This window comes from Hibiscus syriacus, unplaced genomic scaffold, assembly GCF_006381635.1.
Source record: "Hibiscus syriacus cultivar Baekdansim isolate YM2019G1 unplaced genomic scaffold, ASM638163v2 tig00110472_pilon, whole genome shotgun sequence".
Taxonomy (NCBI): Eukaryota; Viridiplantae; Streptophyta; class Magnoliopsida; order Malvales; family Malvaceae; genus Hibiscus; species Hibiscus syriacus.
The window spans coordinates 1002818-1018947 of NW_024062752.1; the positions used below are offsets into that span (position 1 = coordinate 1002818).

The 16130-nt window shown below is 36.5% G+C and overlaps 1 non-coding gene and 2 pseudogenes across 1 annotated transcript; 2 read left to right on the plus strand and 1 right to left on the minus strand.

The window, feature by feature from the left end:
- Positions 1–357: 357 nt before the first annotated feature.
- TRNAM-CAU lies at positions 358–431 on the plus strand. The gene has a single exon. It is a non-coding gene; the product is annotated as a tRNA-Met (tRNA).
- A 549-nt stretch (positions 432–980) lies between these two features.
- Positions 981–2338, plus strand: LOC120127731 (annotated as a pseudogene).
- Positions 2339–11639: 9301 nt separating this feature from the next.
- Positions 11640–15978, minus strand: LOC120127933 (annotated as a pseudogene).
- Positions 15979–16130: the final 152 nt, after the last annotated feature.

Genomic DNA, 16130 nt, shown 5'->3' on the forward strand with positions numbered 1-16130 from the left:
ATTTCGATTGTTAATACGATATATAAGGACCGCTACTACAAATAGTACTACATCATTGATCGTGAAATATCAATTGTTGAACCCTGTGAATTGCGTGAAAGTAGGATACTCCAAATTCGGGGGTCCAAGAGTTTTATAAAACGTTCGTGGTGGAAAAAATGTGAATGAAAGATCCCACTGAATTGAATTGGGTCCATGAATCTAAGAAATAGTGAGAATTCTTGATCTCTCTCAATATCTCTCTCAATTCGAAAATCCAGGATTTGAATTGATGTCCTTTCATTGATTCCTCCTAAATTGCATTGATTTATCCTAAAGATTTCATTTCAATTGGAATTTGGTTATTCACCCCGCTAAGCATCCATGGCTGAATGGTTAAAGCGCCCAACTCATAATTGGCGAATTCGTAGGTTCAATTCCTACTGGATGCACGCCAATGGGACCCTCCAATAAGTCTATTGGAATTGGCTCTGTATCAATGGAATCTCATCATCTATACATAACGAATTGGCATGGTATATTTATATCATAACATATGAACAGTAAGAACTAGCATTCTTATTGAGACTCGAACTCATAGGGAAGAAAATAGATTTATGGATGGAATCAAATATGTAGTAGTTACAGACAAAAGTATTCGGTTATTGGTGAAAAATCAATATACTTCTAATGTCGAATCAGGATCAACTAGGACAGAAATAAAGCATTGGGTCGAACTCTTCTTTGGTGTCAAGGTAATAGCTATTAATAGTCATCGACTCCCCGGAAAGAGTAGAAGAATGGGACCTATTATGGGACATACAATACATTACAGGCGTATGATCATTACGCTTCAACCGGGTTATTCTATTCCACCTCTTAGAACGAAAAGAACTTAAATCAAAATACTTAATAGCATGGCGATACATTTATACAAAACTTTTACCCCGGGCACACGCAACGGAGCCGTAGACAGTCAAGTGAAATCCAATCCATGAAATAATTTGATTTATGGACAGCATCGTTGTGGTAAAGGTCGTAATGCCAGAGGAATCATTACCGCAAGGCATAGAGGGGGAGGTCATAAGCGTCTATACCGTAAAATTGATTTTCGATGAAATGAAAAAGACATATATGGTAGAATCGTAACTATAGAATACGACCCTAATCGAAATACATACATTTGTCTCATATACTATAGGGATGGTGAGAAGAGATATATTTTACATCCTAGAGGGGCTATAATTGGAGATACCATTGTTTTTGGTACAGAAGTTCCTATAAAAATGGGAAATGCCCTACCTTTGAGTGCGGTTTGAACTATTGATTTACGTAATTGGAAGTAACCAATTAGGTTTATGACGAAACCTAAAAATCGATCACTGATCCAATTTGAGTACCTCTACAGGATATACCTCAACAGAAAACTGAAGAGTAACGACAGCAAGTGATTGAGTTCAGTAGTTCCTCATATAAAATTATTGACTCTAGAGATATAGTAATATGGAGAAGACAAAATTGTTTCAAGCAACGACAGAACCAGAAGCGCCCCTTGTTTCAAAGAGAGGAGGACGGGTTATTCACATTTCATTTGATGGTCAGAGGTGAATTGAAAGCTAAGCAGTGGTAATTCTAAAGATTCCCCAGGGGAAAATAGAGATGTCTCCTACGTTACCCATAATATGTGGAAGTATCAACGTAATTTCATAGAGTCATTCGGTCTGAATGCTATATGAAGAACATAAGCCAGATAACGGAACGGGAAGACCTAGGATGTAGAAGATCATAACATGAGTGGTTCGACAGATTTGGATTCCTATATATCCACTCATGTGGTACTTCATTGTACAATATATATAAGAATTATACGATAAGAATTATACGATATATATCCATCTGTATAGATATCATCATCTACATCTGGAAAGTCGTATGCTTTGGAAGAAACTTGTACAGTTTGGGAAGAGGTTTTGATTGATCGATCAAAAAGAAGAATCTACTTCAACCGATATGCCCTTAGGCACGACCATACATAACATAGAAATCACACTTGGAAGGGGTGGACAATTAGCTAGAGCAGCGGGTGCTGTAGCGAAACTGATTGCAAAAGAGGGGAAATCGGCCACATTAAAATTACCTTCTGGGGAGGTCCGTTTGATATCCAAAAACTGCTCAGCAACAGTCGGACAGGTGGGGAATGTTGGGGTGAACCAGAAAAGTTTGGGTAGAGCCGGATCTAAATGTTGGCTAGGTAAGCGTCCTGTAGTAAGAGGAGTAGTTATGAACCCTGTAGACCATCCCCATGGGGGCGATGAAGGGGAGGGCTCCAATTGGTAGAAAAAAACCCGCAACCCCTTAGGGTTATCCTTAAACAGTTGAGTATATATTCTTATCAGAACTCTCTCTCATTTCAATAGAAGAATCTGAACAGAAATTTCCTTGAGTAATCAATTCAATCTTGGTCGTGAGAATAGACTCATAGAGAAGTAGCATATCCCAATTTCATTTTCGGAGTCGAGTCAAAATTTCTCAGATGAGTAACTTTCACATGGCTCGTGAGGTACTTTACAGCGTTTAAATAGATGTTACTGGTATTCCTTTTTGTACAAATATAACCTTAATGGATAGAAACTTTGATTTACTCGTTACAGATAGGGACTCAGCTCTGGAGTTTCGGCTCAGAGAGGTACGATTGTAGTCTAGGGGCATGTACTGATCAGACATCTTTTGACATTCGACCGGCCGGTCTGTCATGAAAATTATGACTCAAACCATAGCTCTGATACAACTAAATGTAACCCACTCAGACCGATGCAGATAGCCCGATCCGATCTGGAGTGTCACATTAGGGCCACCGGAGCGACCCACCGTAAAAATAGCGAAAAATTTAAAACTTTTCTTAAAACATATAAAAACATAAAATGATTTATTATTATTCAGAAATAAGATAGGTTTTTCAAACTCAGATATAAAAAATATATAATCTATATGCCCTCCAAATCACATGTACCATACTCTGCAAGCAACGTCGGAAGAACTCCCTTACTGATGTTGATAGTTGTACTGGTACAATCTTTTAACATGCAATGGTGAATAATAGAGTTAGATTTGAAAAGCTCAGTAATACAGAATTACCAGATGATGCTACATGACATGCATATAAATTGGAAGCAATAATTTCCTTATTGAATCATACGTATACCAGTGGGCGGAATAATTTGGAGTTCCCTAAGAAGTTCACCGAGTAGAAGCCATTAATCTCAGTTCATAAGAAACCTTTCATACTATCACGTTTTCATGAGGTCGAATAGGATGCCTAGTGTGTTCCATCAGTACGATAAAACCATAATAGGTACACTAATCAAATGATAGTTCAGTAAAATCCCATAAACCATATTATAGTGGAGCTTTTTAAACTCGTATTTTAAAACCATCTTACAAAGAGTTAACCTAAGGGAACATTTTAGGGCCTGAGAGCCTACCCAAGATAGATTTCGGGGCCATGGGGCCTACCTAAGAACACATCTTAGGGCTGCAAGGCCTACCCGAAAATGATCTCAGGGCCGTAGAGCCTACCTAAGAGTCACATTAGGTCCATAAAAATTTTCCAACTTGATCAGAGCTGTACTTTACAAATCTGTATCTCCAAGATACAGTTTATATAATGATACAAATCCATAAGCCATCATCGTTAAGTTGGTGCATCTATAAAACAGTAACCATAGATTTCATTGTACCACATGTTAAAATAATAAAATAATTTTTCAAAATATAAGGAACACACTAAAGAATCCAAATATTTTTCAGATGCATTTTGTAGTTATTAATATGGATAACATGAACCTGTGCAATTTGATCGGATTCCAGTAATAAGATCTTATTGAAGAGAATCGATTTCTAACTGATCTAATCAGGCATTTCGGATTGATACTTTAGAATTCCACTAAGTTTCTATGTGCATTAGGAAAACGTTCAGGAACCTTTATACATAATAATTCTAAATTCAGATTTACTGCGAGTGATTCCATTACCCAAACAATCAGGGGTATTCAGGAATATACTTTAAATTCATAGGATTTTAGCCCAATTGAACCAAATGAGGTATTCCGAATCTTTTCCTTCTGCGTTACTTGTGTTTTCAAACATGACCAAAGTGATTTTAGATGAAAATATAGAATCGAAGATTCAAGTCATTTACAATCTATGACTATCGACCGTATTATCAAACAACTCGAGTTACATAGCTCTCAAACTGATGCATGTCAAAAAGTCAATTCATTATCCTTCCAGTGTATTCACTCTTTAATAACATAATGCATATCCATAGATCATCCCCATAATCATCGTTGAATAGATCTTCCAACGGTCTTTATTTCATTTCCACATTTCAACGATATCAGGAAATAGAGACGTACTTGATTCATGGTTCATAACCCATAAGGACAATTCATCATGTAAGTTCAACAGTGTTTCCAAACTCATCTAATCGCCTATTTAATCCCCAGTCATTGTGGTTACTTAGTTCGTTTAGTAAGCAACTCTATCCCAGTTACTTCAGAGTTTTCCAGAGTAATTCAGACGTTTCTGAATTTTGGATAAATATTGTACTTTCTTTCAGTTCAATTTAGTCATATAATAATCATTTTGATATTCATGGTGGATTTATCTTACGGATACCCATTTTTTACTATCGAAAGTGCTCTAGCGTTGAGCTGAGCTGCGTAATTATAAAATTATCATCAATTCAAACTTGAGGAAACGAACAAGCATTCAAGTGGTTCATATGCCATTCAAGTACTGATACATCACTAGTATTGGTTGACCGGCTTAAGTTGTGTTCCATAACCTTTAAAAGCAGTACAACTTCCATGTTTATTTGTATTTCTTAAATAATCCAAGATATTTACTTAGTCTAGGACATAAGGGTATTTTGGTTATTTTGGTGTTCAATGTTTTTCCATTCATTTCAAAGCTTGAAGATATCCATTCATTCTTGGGCTTGGTGATACTCTTGAGTCATTTCCATTCCAGGGGTATTTTAGTCATTTTATAGATCCAACGTAATACAATCATTTCCTTCAGTCTGATCTTATTATCAAATTCAAACTTATCATTTATGTCAGTCCCTTTGAACTATTCTGACAAAATATCACCATCGATAAATTATTATTCTTCATGTACTTACTCAAGTCAAAGATTTCCAGGTTAAATGCCTTCTCAGATGTTACTAAAGGATTATCAGAATTTTCCATACAAAAATAGGATCTCAACAATCAAATCAGTAATTTATTGATTTAAAAACAAATTCTCATGTTACTTCCTCATTCAGAGTCAACTTGGACTATTTTTACCTCTCAAGGGCATTTTTATAATTTCTTAACCAGATAATTTCGGTATTAACTCTTAACGAAAATAGTTATACTTTAGAGATCCAATGGTTAATTGATTTCCCGAACATTCTTTGATCTTGAAATAATTCTTTAACCGACTTCTAGTATCTTGCACAAACCCTCTTGGGTTTAAAAACCAGTTATCTATATTTCCTAAGCAAAACTAGCATTTCTTATGCACATATGAAATTTTACCGAATCAATATGTCTTTTCAGGGTTATTAACCAACTTCCAGGGACAATTCTTGTCATCTTACAATATAAGGGTATTTTTGTAATTTTATCATATCGAAGTATTCTCATAATTTCCCAGCCAAGTACCTTTAACATTTAACCTTTGATGATATAAAATATAAGTTACAAATCTAGAGCTGATTTCTTTATCACTAATCACAAACTTATAATTTAATTCTAACAATTCCTCAATCTCTTATATTAGTCATCGTGAAGCAACGAAAAATTAACTGAAATCGTGTCATTACCAACGATACTTTCGACTGAAATTAACGACGAACGGCGACGATTCACGACAAAAGGTTTGAGGGGTTTTGTTTCTCGGTCGACAACGAACACGTTGGTGGTTTCGGTTCATCGATTGGAGATCGGACGGTGAGTAGATCGGGGTTGAAAGGAGGGTTGTTGGAGAGGAAATCTGAGAAAACATTCTGCACAAACCTGCGCACGGGGGGTTTATAATTCAACTCATAATAAAAATGGGTAAACCATGTGTTTAGCCACTGAATTTCCTGCACTTCTTAAAACGGTCTACAAACTTTGAAATTTTATAATTTAATCCTCCGTTTCTTTCAAAATACTAATTAAATCTAATACTTTATAATTTCTAAAATTTAGCCCCTAAATTGGGGTGTTACAGATACCCCCATGCAATGGTACCAATACCCCTAAGGTGGTACCGATGCCCTAAGGCATATAACGGTCGAAATATTTGCATTTTACACTGTAGGTACCGATACCCTATGAAGGGGTACGGATACCCCCCACGCTCCAAGCTGTTTTATTAATTGTTTTCACACTTAAACGGCTCCATTGACTCCACTAATCATCTCCAACGTTCAGAATCAATTGAAGGAGTATTTAAGCAAGTTCTGAAGCCATTGATCAACAAGAAATCATTGAGAAACAAGAGAGAAAACATCAAACACCAAGTTTGTGCAATTCAAGCCAATTTTCCTTTCAATATTCATTTTGCTTTCAAGAACACAATTTGTGCTCATTTGTAATCATCTTTGAGTATTCTTATCTTGTTCTAGAATTGTGCAAACATATTGCCTTGTGAGGTTTTCCTTGTAAGTTTGCAATTTTGTGTATTTCTCTTTGAAAAAGAGTGTGCTCGAGAATTGGGGTATAATTCTTGAGGGAGTTGTAAGGTTACTCTTTGTCCTCAAAAGAAAGAACAAATTAGTGAATTTATTGGAAAATCCTTAGTGTGGATAGCTAAGGTAGTGGATGTAGACTTTGGTTGAGAAAGTCGAACCACTTTAAATCGATGTACAATTACTTTCAATTTTCTGCAAAAGCTTCCACCAACTTTTAATTGCCAATTCACCCCCTCTTGGCCGATTCCAACGATCGATTAACTTAACAACAACACTAAGAAGAGTCTTTTAGATTATCGAAGAGCTAACAATCTCTGTTATAAGTGTGGAGACAAGTTTGCTTCGGGACACCAATGTAAACAGAAGCAGTTGAATTGTATGAATGAAGGTGAATTTGTTGAAGATATTCAAGAGGAGAATATTCAGGAGACTGAATTACCAGATTTTGTTACTCAAATTGCAAGAGCCAAAGATTTCAAAATTTCTATGAATGCTTTAAATGGACATGCTAGTTTTTCAAATTTGAGAATTCAAGGGATTATAAAAGGAAGACCCTTAAATATCTTGATTGACAGTGGCAGTACAAATAGTTTTATAATTGCAGGTTGGGCTAAAGAATGAGCAGAGGTTATTTCTACTAGACATCTTTCAATCACTATAGCAAATGGAAAGAAACTTTACAGCACACTCACCAGTAAAGAACTCCAATGGAAAATGCAAGGACATCTCTTTGAACATGATTTCAGAGTCTTGCAGCTGGGAGGGAGTGATATGGTTCTAGGGGTTGATTGGATGCAAAAGTACAGTCCCATTTTGATGGATTTTACTAAACTGACATTGACATTCCAAAAGGATGGACAACAAATTTTATTACAAGGAGAGAAAAGGATGACAACCATTAAATTATTTTCTGAGAATAAATTACAAAAAATGGTTGCTAAAGTTGTTGCTTTTGCTGGTGAATTCTATTTGATGATTACAAAAGAAGACAATTTTTCAATTTCAACAGATTTACAACCAATTTTACAACAGTATGCATATATATTTGCTGAACATGATGGTATATCGCCTGAAAGAGGTCAGGACCATGCAATTATACTTGAAGAATGAGCTCAACCTGTCAATCTACGTCCATACAGATTTCCTCACCATCAAAAAGAGAAGTTGAGAGACAGATTAAGGAGATGTTAGCCTCTTCCATTATACAAACAAGTGAGAGTCCTTTTGCCTCTCCTTGTTTGTTGGTTAAGAAGAAAGATAGTTCATGGAGGCTTTGTGTTGATTATAAACAATTGAATTCTATGACTGTTAAAAACAAATTTCCTATACCAGTGGTAGAAGATCTTTTGGATGAATTGGCTGGATCTCAGTATTTTTCTAAAATTGATCTTAGATCAGGGTATTGGCATATTCGAATAAGACCTGATGATATTGAGAAGACTACTTTTAGAACTCACCATGGCCACTTTGAGTTCAAAGTCATGCCATTTGGTTTAACAAATGCACCAGCAACCTTTCAAACACTTATGAATGAAGTTTTTGGACCATATTTGAGGAAATTTGTCCTAGTATTTTTCGATGACATTCTTATATATAGTAAGTCTATGGTAGAACACAAGACACATTTAAAAATTGTTTTGGAGACTTTGAGGAGGCACCAGTTGTTTGCTAAGCGAAGTAAGTGTTTTTTTGGACAAACTCAGGTGGAATATTTGGGTTATGTAATTTCAGCTCAAGGTGTGGCTACTGATTTTTCCAAGATAGAGGCTATGAGGACTTGGAAGATGCCTAAAAATTTGAAGTCTCTCAGAGGATTTTTGGGTCTTACAGGCTATTACAGGAAGTTTATACGCAATTATGGAATTATTAGTAGACCATTGACTGATATGCTAAAAAAGAATAATTTCACATGGACACCTGAATCTAGGGCAGCTTTTGAGACACTTAAATTAGCCATGTCTCAGGCCCCTGTTATTGCTTTGCCTGATTTTACTAAACCATTATGTTTGGAAGAAGATGCGAGTTCTACTAGTATTGGAGCTATTGTTTTCTCAAGATGGACGTCCTATAGCCTGTTTAAGTAAGGCCTTAAGTCCTAAACATTCTGATATGTCTGTCTATGAAAGGGAATATTTAGTTATTCTTATGGTAGTAACTAAATGGAGACATTAGTTTGAAGGAGTTCAATTTGTCATCAAAACAGATCATGAAGCACTTAAACATCTTTTGGAACAAAGACTCACTACTTCTATCCAAAATAAAGGACTTACAAAACTTTTGGGGTTGGATTATACAATTCTTTACAGAAAGGGAAGAAGCAATTTGGCTGTTGATGCTTTATCTAGAAAAAATAAAGTTGAATTACAACAGCAGATTGTAATAGCTATTATTCCACAATTGGTTCAAGATCTTTAAAAAAGCTATACAAAATATGACTTTGCTAAGACTAAAATTGCATAATTAAGTATCTGCACAGATGTTAACAGTCAATAGACTTTTACTCAAGGAGTTTTGAGATTTAATAAGAAGGTTTATGTTGGTGAAACTGGAGGATTGAGGCAACAAATCTTGACCCTTTTACATGCATCTCCTTTGGGAGAACATTCAGGAGTTCAGGCTACTATCTATAGAGTTCAACTTTATTTTTATTGGCCAAAATTAAAAAAATAGATCAAAGACTTTATTGCTCAGTGTGAGGTCTGCCAGATAACTAAAGTTGACCATTCTCACAAGGCTGGTCTCTTACACCCACTACAAGTTCCACACCAGGCTTGGGATATGATTTCTATGGATTTCATTGAAGGTTTGCCACCTTCAAATAAATTTACTTGCATTTGGGTAATTGTTGACATGTTTACTAAATATGACCATTTCATTCTTTTAAAACATCCCTGCACAGTAGCTGATTTGGCAAAGCTCTATTTAGCTCAGATTTATAAACTACATGGGCATCCTAAGTCCATTGTGTCAGATAGAGACAAGTTATTTACAAGTGTTTTTTGGAAGGAATTTATGAAACAAGTTGGCACAGAAACTCACTTCAGCACTGCCTATCATCCAGAAACTGATGGCCAAACTGAAAGAGTAAATCAGTGTGTTGAGCAGTACTTGAGGAGTATTTGTTTTATTAAACCTACTATATGGGTTGATTGGTTACCACAAGCAGAATGGTGGTATAACACCAACAATCACACTCTCTTAGGTATAACTCCATTTGAAGCTATGTATGGTTATAAACCTCAAGTTTTATCTTGGGGTGGTCAGTCAATGTTGTATATAGTACAGGAGTTATTGGAACAGAGAGATTTCATGAACAAAATTTTACAAGAACAACTACAGAAGGTTCAAACAAGAATGAAAGCATATGCAGACAAGAAGCGTACAGATAAGGAAGGATAGTGTTTACCTCAAACTCCAACCGTATCTACAAACGTCCTTAGCATTTCTCAAGAACCTCAAATTGACTGCTCAATTTTTTAGACCCTACACAGTGATTGAACAAGTGGGTCAGTAGCATATAAATTAAAATTGTCCGATCATTCGAAAATCCATCATGTTTTCCATGTTAGTCTCTTAAAGAAAAAGGTTGGTGAACAAAAGATTACCTCGTTTGATCCTCGTTTAATCAGGACGTTACCCAATTCCTAATTCAATGGACGAATCTGGGAAAAGAAGATGCAACATGGGAAGACTACACTGTTTTGCGAACACAGTTTCAAGGGTTTGATCCTTGGGGTCAAGGATCGACTGAAGGTGGGGTATTGTCATGGTGGCAGGTGAAATGGAGAAGAGATTTGGGGGGAGATGGAATTAGGGTTCAGGGAATTAGGAACTCGGAGGCTAGGGATTTGGGAGAAAGAGGAATCGATTAATTTACCTGATGGAAATGTGGTCTTGGAACAGGCCAAGGGAGATAACAAATCTGACGGGGATGTGGAATTGGAGCGGGCTGAAAGAGAGACCCAAGTAACTACAACTATTGAAGACCAGTGGGTGATGGCAGCCCAACCGTGAAGCTCAAGAAGAAATATGTTAAAAGAATCTAGCAGGAAGCAAGCAGTTAGACTACAAGACAAATGCAGTGACAGCTATAAACAAATAATTGGATGTTGTTATTAAATATATGCAACAGAATTGTAATTGAGAATTATGTTGAGATTTCAATGCAATTCTTCTTCAACTTTCTTCATTTCTAAAATCCCCAATTATATTATTTTCTTCATTGAAATTGTGACAACCAAATGGACCAAACTCAAAATTCGAAGGTTCGGAGTTGTGGACCGACTCCGGAACAATCGAATAACAGTGTTTTGAGTAAGATCCTACAAGTGATTAGACAGGTTTAATTGAGAGACTAATTAACATAAAGGAAAATTTTAGTGCACACAGCCATGGAAACATTGAAAGATTCATTGCCCTTGTAATTTCAAACAAGGAACAATCAGTTTTTGATGTATAAATGAATTTTATTGAATTTGTCACTTCTAGAATACATGTTAATAGTTGAGTCATCCAAAATCAAAATATTTTTTTATTACATAATGGATAAAGACAGCATGAAAAATTCAGAAAGTCTCCACCAAGTGGAATGGATTTTTCACCTTAGATGCTTTTCTTTAACAGCCTGCATTGTCACCTTGTCTGAAACACTTGTTTGTTTTCTGCTGGTAAATAATTTTAATATATGCCATGGAGGTTTCTGTGGAATTGGCTTGAAAGCAACTCATCCAATATTGACAAATTGTATATATATAATAATAATGGAAAATGAAAGGGTGTATGGCTATCTTTCGATATATCGAATTGAGAAGAGAATACAATACTCCTCGGTCAAGAATATCCGAGTAGGGTGCGAATTAAGCTCGGTTCGGTCAACTAGGATGTGTAAGGAAAAATAATATGCTAAGCTCAAACTGTTAACAGATTGAAAATCCAGTAAAGAACCAATACCCCCATCCATATATGCATCAATTTACAACCTCAGAGACTATGTGAGCATCCTATGAAGGAAAGCATATGGCACTGCTCACTTAAATTCTAAATTACTTGCTATGAACTCGAGTTAAACTACTACTATGCATATCTATAAATGACACCGTTTTACTCAAGTTTCAAAATTTTAATTTTAAAAAGTAGTTCATAATACTGAAACCTTGCGAACTCGGTTATTTAGACTTTTGGGGACCGTAAGGAATTTCTCACAATCGTTTACTCCGAGTACTGTAAATTCTTTAACGAGCATATTTACACATCCAGCAACAGAGTCCCTGAACTTCTTTGAGCAGCTCTTGCTGCCTTCATCGACATCTTGAATGCCGCATTCTGCCAGGCAGCCTACCTGAGCACCATCCATATATGCTTTACATGCCACAAGAATATTTTGACCATGCCGATAGAAATGGCCTACGACAAAATCCTCAAAATGCTGCAGCCAAACACGGATTCATTAGAATCATAAGCCGAAGAGAAGAAATGGGTAGTATATTATGCATTCCAACTCAAATTCTGTACTAAAAAGTCCCTATATTATAGTCAACATAAATGCTTTCATTCAAGTTGACAGCGTTCCAGCTTATACACTACTGAAAACATCAAAAAAATAATTCCTTCAGCTTACCTTTGGCGGCCTCCTCATTGAATAGACCATTGTCTTCAGTGACAAAATGAATGTATCCTCATTGTATTGTTGGGACAATAATTCACCTTGTTGTGTGCCTCTACGATGAGCCCAACCGGGCTCGTTAAAGTACGGATCCTGATTCAAGATTAGAGCCTGAATGGATACCAGAACTTGGAGCATTGTAGACATACCAGGTATCCACTTCTCGTTCTTATCACCAGACCAAGTGTTAAGGAGACTAAGGCATACTTTTCCACAACCATACAAATTTGGATTCAGTCTGAGTCCACCAGAGTGGTAGTACACATGCTGCCAAGGAATTCCTACTAATCAGACCAAATATATATACCAGAAAATATGATCATACAAGATGCAATCAAGTTTATAAACCACAATTACATACTGGTGGGCCTTTAGGATAGCTAGCAGGGAAGAAAACATCAAAGAAGAAGAGACCATCATGGTAAGGAGTTCCCTCTGCTCCTATAATCACAGCCCTTAAGAGATCCATTCTTGATTCATACACCCTAACAAAAATAGTACCTGTTGAAACAGTAGAAATGATATTGAGTAAGAAACAATATTATTTATACATTCCATCAGTAAAAGGGAATTGTCAGAAGCAAAGTGGAAGATCTCAGCTATTAACATTTCATGCAAAACTTAAAACGCACCTGGCAAATCCTTCTCAAGGACTCTCCACTCCTCCTGAATCTTCTTTGCCCAGTTCTTCGGTGGCTGACACAAAGAGAATTCACAAAAACAAAGTTTACTGGTTGAAAACTCAATAACATAACTACGGAAAAAGGAAGACCATAATATATCTTGAAAGCCTACTCACCTGCTTTGTTGAAGATCCACTGACAGCATAGTGATGGTCTGAAAAATCTTCAACAGTATCAAATTGTTTAAAATGTTGGAACTTACTGAGGATATCTGCTTCATTTACATTTCTCTGGTTTCTAATATCTGCCAGTTCTTGAGGAGTAATATAAGCACCATCTACTGGATCAGCAAAACTTGAATAGACATTATGCTTATTGAGATTATATTTTGGTTTCAAAGGGGGTGGCAACCAAGACATGGATGGTTCAGTAACTACGGTGTCAGTAAATGCCTCTATAGGCATAAAACTACCAGCACTAATATGCTTCTTTGCAGCAGAACTGAAGTGATTCCAATAAGTTGGATTAACTGCATGAGGGAGTGTCATTGAATCAGAGTGACCCTCGTCACTACCGGCAGTTGAACCACTGACCTGGTAAGAATGAAATGAATTCCAACCTGGAAGATTTTGGCTAGTCAATTTATGTTGTGAAGTAGCTGACTTCTTACTTTGTGAACCTTGTGGAAATAAAATGTTGAAGGAAGAACACCTGCTCCTCCAGGAGAATGACTTGTAGGATCCACTGGGGTCAGGAAACTTGAACTACTAACTGAAGCCGGCTTCTTGTTCACATGAGCAGGCTCTGAAAACCAAGTCGAATGAGTTTGGTCATTCCCATTAACACTTGATTGAGTGTTCTCATGAGGAGTATTCTTTTGGCTCTCTAAAAAGTTAGGAAACCAAGGGACAGATGCCTCTACTCCAGCAGGAATATCAAAATTATCAAAATGTGCTTGCAACATGGCATACTCGTCAACATCCCAGAAATCACTAATGTGAGAGCTATCAAGTAAATCATCATCATAGGCCAAATCACCCTCGAGGTTATATACATTGTGTGATCCTTGCGTAGAATGCTTAGAAGGTTCAACCTTGTTTATCAAACCAAGAGGCTTATCCACAAATTCCTGTAGAGAAATCAGGAAAAAGTAAACGAAAAAATAATAGGTCCAAACACCCGCACATTTGATGTTAGGAACAGACAAAAGCAACTACAGAAAGAACACTTCAATCTCTGACATACCTCAGCTTGAATAGCACTATAAACGCCAGAGCTACCTTTTACTGCCTTCCCTTTGTTCCTTACATCAACCATCTCATCAAGGATCATTACATCACTTGAATCTCCATCATTATCAACATCAATTTCTTCATGGATAACAACCTACCAAGATATGGAACAGAAGTTTTCTACTTAACCATGAGATAAGATTTTTCTAAAGAGTCACAAGATTGACTGAGAAAAAAGTTTAAAACACAATAACTTGATAATGAATGTAAGGCTTTGCCTACCATGCACTCGTGTCTATTTCTAGAGAGGAAGCAAGTAAGGCATACTTTCTTAGTGCCAAATTGCTAGACTTGGAGTTTGTTTGTCTAAAAACACTCAATTGCATGAAGTCACCCTTAACTTCAAGGGTAGAGTTGGCCACAATGCTTTCCCAATCCATGGCCACACTACATGAAAAAAAAACGACCAACTGGTGTCTTTCTTTCCCATTCCAGTAACACACGGATCATGGCCAATGTCAATGTTACTAGACTGTTCCAAATTTTAACAATTATTGAACATTTTCCTTAGACATTAGCAGGTAGAGAGTTTAACACCTGTTTAAATGCTTAGTACTACCATCTACTAACAATAAGTCATTTTTATACCCCTCCAACAAACAGCAATTCTCTATTAATTGCATAAAAAGGGTATAAAAATCAGACAATCCACACCAAAAGGAAGATGAATCTTCAAAGCCCTCCATTTGAAACTATTACAAGCTTACTAACCAAAGAACTCATAAACAGTACCCAAAAATAGTTAAGGTGCATGGATAAATAAAATTTCAACCAAGAACACGTGCTCATTAATCATCACCTACTTTACCAAGCACGACTATTACAAGGGCAATGTCTGCTTATTTCAAATCCCAGAGACAGTGTAAAAGAAAGGACCCATCGTCCCAAACTGTCCACCTTCGGGACCCTGCAAGCAATAGCACCCTAACAAGGGGAGGGCATCTAACAGTCACAACAATTGTCACAACTCCCTTCTATTATCATTTCAAAGGCCACAATTCAGCACCAACAATATTTGGTAACTTTAAACTATCATGATTGGAACTTGGAAGAACGTAGTCGCACCCCCCAAGTCCCCAACACACAGTTATAAGTGAAATCATAAGTTTTCGCTGTAGAAGTTCAAATTTAACTCCTTTAAACCCTAAAAAACGATACTAAATGATCCCAAAAAAACAACCAAGTTCCACAATAAACCGATCAATCAAAATTCTATTAAAAACAGTGACAACCAAACGATCATTGTATTTAATCGAATTCATAACTAAAAAAACACTTCTTCAAGAATACGTTAAAAAAGCGATAATAAATATTTCTTAAAAGAAAAATAAGTGAATGGTTACCTGTTTTTTCTTGCTAGACTTAAAAGTGCTAGGAAGCGGAGGAGGGATCTCAATCAGTTCGGGGTCCATTAAGAAACTGGAAGTCGGAGTAGAGGGAATCAATCGTTTCCTGTTTGGACAGTGAGAAAGTAAGGAGAGAAAGTGAGAGAAAAATCATCAAAGGAAGCCGCAAAGGACGCTCAAATTCTATTTATTTTTAATAGTTTAAAACAATCAACGATATATATATAAGAGATGAGACTTGGAATTTCGCGTGTCATAATAAGCTTGTAGAGTCAACGGCGGCGATGGTGGCAGTGGCTTCATAGACGACATTACTAAATAGAACAGAAGAGATCGGTTCTTCTAGCTCTGTGGCTTCGCGCCTAGTCTGTGAGTAAATTATATAATCAGCTCCTGTATGCTCGAATTACCATTTTACCATTCAATTTTTTTTCTTACGTGGCATGAATTTTAACGACAGTGAGAAGCTTCCGTATAATTGGATATAGAGGATCAAAGGTC